Source organism: Pistacia vera, unplaced genomic scaffold, assembly GCF_008641045.1.
Source record: "Pistacia vera cultivar Batoury unplaced genomic scaffold, PisVer_v2 Contig116, whole genome shotgun sequence".
Taxonomy (NCBI): Eukaryota; Viridiplantae; Streptophyta; class Magnoliopsida; order Sapindales; family Anacardiaceae; genus Pistacia; species Pistacia vera.
Window position 1 is genome coordinate 630924 of NW_022195204.1, and position 4503 is coordinate 635426.

At 31.9% G+C, this 4503-nt stretch overlaps 1 pseudogene; it reads left to right on the forward strand.

Moving 5' to 3' along the window:
* Positions 1-517: 517 nt before the first annotated feature.
* Positions 518-3376, forward strand: LOC116105190 (annotated as a pseudogene).
* Positions 3377-4503: the final 1127 nt, after the last annotated feature.

Sequence of the window (4503 nt, forward strand, 5' to 3'; positions counted from 1 at the left end):
GTAATGAATTAAAACACACCGTGATATCGCCGCGGCGGTAATAATAGTCGCTGTGGCGATTGTTCTTTCTGTCCAAAGCATCCGTAATCTTCAGAATTTGGTAAAGTTCATCAACACAAAAATTGTAGCTCTTGAATAAGCTTTCCAACGCCACCAGAATCGTCAAATTCAGATTACCACAGCTCAAGTTATGATCAAAACATCGAAGCATGCTCATCTTGAAGGATTTCTAGATTTTACGGTGTAATTTCGACGCGTCACAACTTTCTCTTTCAACTCCGATTCTTGCACCGTTTGTTCTACTCGTCACGAATTCCATCGACATCATTCTTTTTCCTTCAAATATCGGTTTGAACCTGAAAATACTCAAAATACACCCGTGATCCCGTAAAAGTATTTATGAAAGAATTAATTCAAATCCACACTTTAAACACATTTTCCCATAAATTACCAATTAAATCACTAACAAAATAAAACATTCAAGCTCTTATCAGTGCCCTAGAGAACTTGGATCGTCATGGTTGTTGCACCTTTCGAGTTGATAGGTCTTTTTCCATCCTCTTGGCCTTCCGCTTGACAATTATTCCGATTAAAATTTACCTGAGACTCCTTCACCCTCATGATACACATTTTGATTTTGATTTTGGGGATTGTGACATGCTTGTGTTGAGGTCTATTGGTTGTATCCTGTAAAATTGGGCAATCAACCATTGAAGGAGTCACATTTGTGAGAGAAAATTTGTAAGAAGGGTTTGTGAGTATATATTATTGTTTTTTATTTAGTTATATTTTCGATATGACTCAATAAAGAAAAGGTCCCGTCTATCCATCTTGACAAGCGTGTAAAATATGAAAAACGAAAAAAAAAAGTGTGTAGGTTTGAAAGGTGAAGTAAAAATATAATATATGTTTCTCTGTTTAAAAAATTATTTTATCAAATAATTGTTTTACATTACAAAACGTGAAATCAATTAAGCATGGCTTATATTAACTGTATTAGAAAGTATATCACATGTAAATTTTGGTCACATGTATTACATCTTGGTTGAAGCTATATTTTTTCTTTAGTGGGTTGTTATATGTCTATTCAATCCAAAATTAATTTGCAAAAGGTGTAGCTAAAGGACAGAGCAATATCGATCCAATCGCACCTAGACAAGTATACAATTATTTATATGTTTTTCAGATAAAGTAGATATTGAAAACAGAGAGAAGAAACATTGGTCCTAGTTTAATCTTAAGTAGTGTTTGTATCCCAGCTCCAAAGTAAGAACATTTCCTATACATATCCATCGCATCCTTCAAATCAATAGTTTGAGATCATTCTTGTTCTCCCAAATGGCTCAGAAAAGTAAGATTTGATCATCGGAGGAACTGGAAATATGGGAAAATTTATGTGGAAGCAAGTGTAAAGGCCGGCCATCCAACCTTTGCACTGGTCAGGGAGACTGCCCTCTCTGATCCTGTTAAGGCAAAACTTGTTCAGAATTTCCAAAGCTTAGGCGTCACTTTGCTCTATGTATGTATTTCATTCCCTTCAATATTATTTTTACTACATGTTAACAAAGTAGAACACCTTAAAAGTTGGCACAAAGGCTCCTGAGACCAGAGTCCAGGCGAATGAGGACCTGACTGGAGCGCGGAGATTCAGCATGAATACAGTATAATAACTATTAGTAGACCTCAAATATCACGTTGTGTAGCTTAATGTTCAATTGTTTAACTTTTATTATATTGGGAATTGGTTTGGATGCAGGGAGATCTTGAATCATGAAAGTTGGTGAAGATTGAAGTTAGTTGATATAGTGATGTCAGCTATTAGCCGTTCAGAGATACCAGAGCAGTTTAAGCTCATCGCTGCCATTAAAGAAGCTGGAAATATTAAGGTTGGTCTATGCTCTATTCCTATCATATCCATTAAAATTCTCAAAACGTTATTATTAAATGGCATAATAAATGTTTAATGAATTGGTACAGAGATTTTTCCCATCAGAGTTTGGAAGCAATGTGGATGCTGGACATCCCATTGAGCCAGCAAAATCAGGTATGCAAGAAAGGCAAAAATTCGACGTGCTATTGAGGCGAGGGAATTCCCTACACTTAGTTTCCTGCAACTGCACCTTTGGCTTTCTTCCTACACTGGCACACCCGGAGCCGTTGCTCCTCCCAAAGATAATATCTTGATTTATGGCAATGGCCAACCCAAAGGTAATTACAAATAAACACATATATCACCCATCTGGTCAATTTCACTATGGGGTCTATGCATTTGTTTTTAACTGTACAGATCTTAAAATTTACGAGGGTTTTGTGATTGTTTTTTCTTTTTAATTGTTGTCATTATCATTTAGGATCATAACCTGGGTGTTCATCAAAAATAAGTCTGACAATTACAAAAGTTCAATTTTTGAAAAATATGATAAAAAATCTCCAATGGTGATTAAAAATGCTGACTTTACATTGAATATTACTACCTTAAGCTTTTATTATATCACCCTTGGGTCAATAAAACTAGAAGTGCAAAAAAAATTACTCAAAAAATTGAAGTTACAGTATCCTACCCAACCATTATATACTGGTAAGTCTTTCTTTAAAAATGTCAAGACCATATATATCACCTTTTTTACAATCCAGATCTAACAATGATCATAATATATTTATTCAGGACGTCTTGATTAAAAAATTTTTTTATTGTGAACTTTATTAAAAACTACACTATAGTGGAAGTAAATTGACAATTTTCAAAACCAGTTTCTATTAAAAAAATTATGAAAGCAAATATCGAAAATTAAGGAAATCTACTCGTGTAATTAATAAACAGAAAAGAATTTTTTATGATATTATTATACTGTAACGAAAATACATGAAAGCATGGCTTACAGTTGGTATTCTAATTGGCTGCAGCAATTTTTACAAGGAAGCTGACATAGCAAGCTACACCATCAAAGCCGTTGATGATCCAAACATTGAACAAGACCCTCTACCTAGGCCTCCAAAGAATATCTACATTCAATGAACTTGTTGCCCTTTGGGAGAAGAAGATTGGCAAAACCCTGGAAAAAATTTATGTCACTGAGGACCAAATTATTAAGATGATCCAAGGGTATTAAGCACCCTTCCTAATTTGCCTAAATTCTGTAATTAAAAAAAAAAAAAAATGAATTCCTAATGAGTTTGATTTAACCCATTATTGCAGATGCGAATATGGACAACAAAATTATGCTATAGTGAACTATTCAAATATTATGAAGGGAGAACAAACAAATTTGAAATCGATCCATCTTCAGGGGTGGAGGCTTCTGAGCTCTATCCTGATGTTAATTATGCCACTGTTGATGAATACCTCCATCAATTAGCTTGTTTAAGAATTAATTGAAGTGGTATTTATCATTATTATTTAGTGATGGTATTTGTTTGCAATCGTTATCTTATCTACTCAATTTCTAAATGTAACAATTTAGAAATTCATAAAATATCTAAATAAACTTCGTTTCATTTAAATGACTCTATTATATTATTTCTTCTACTCTTCATCCCTCTACTCATTTGTGTCTCTTTGCAACATTAATTTAATGATAACGAATTCATCAAGTTGTGCATAAACCAAATGAAGCTGCGTTTAAAGCTTAAAGGCAACTAACAGATCTGTAAAAGATCAACAAAATATGAACATGGAAAAAAAAAAAAAAAAAAACAGTATTATATGCAGCAGGATAAAGACATAAAATTAAAGATTTTTATTTTTGATTATTTTTTAAATTGGGTTTTACATGGAAAATTAATTAGATCATTGTTCATTTAGGATCTATATAGTCGTCGCACCAATCTAAAGGGTATAATAGTAAATTAATGTTAATTGTGATTTGGTACAAATTTTTCCACGTCATCATGCGTAAGGATTACTCGTTACTTGATTGGGCTGAGTCCATTTGTTCATGCCAATTTACTTTAAAAATGGATCTAAGTTTTTATCTTCATTTTAGATAAGTTCTCAAATCCTCGGCTGTTCAGAGCGTCTTCACAAGCTCCATTTCTTATTAACATTCAATATTTAATATTAAAAAACTCTTTTTACTCGTATAAATAAGAACAAAAAGAGTTGTTTCTTTTACCACATTTCATTTAAATATAAATACTGTAACTTTTTTAATTTTTTTAATATAGTTATCATTATTTTCAAATAAATAACTTATTAGAAAAAGTTAAATTATACAACTTATATTAAACATTTAAAATTTATAAAAAAAACACCTAAATAAATTACCTAATATACTTTTATATATAATTATAGATAATACACAAAAGTTAAATGAGGTCTAAAATTTATTTGCTTAAAAAACCATTTAATATCTTTGCCAATATCTCGAATGGCGGTAGAATTTGGTTACAGATAGAGAGAATTTGGTGATTGAATTTTTTTCTTAGCATGACATAGAAACAATTAGTACTAATGATCGTCTTGGATGATTTATTTAACCATATGATATTTTATACAACAGATGT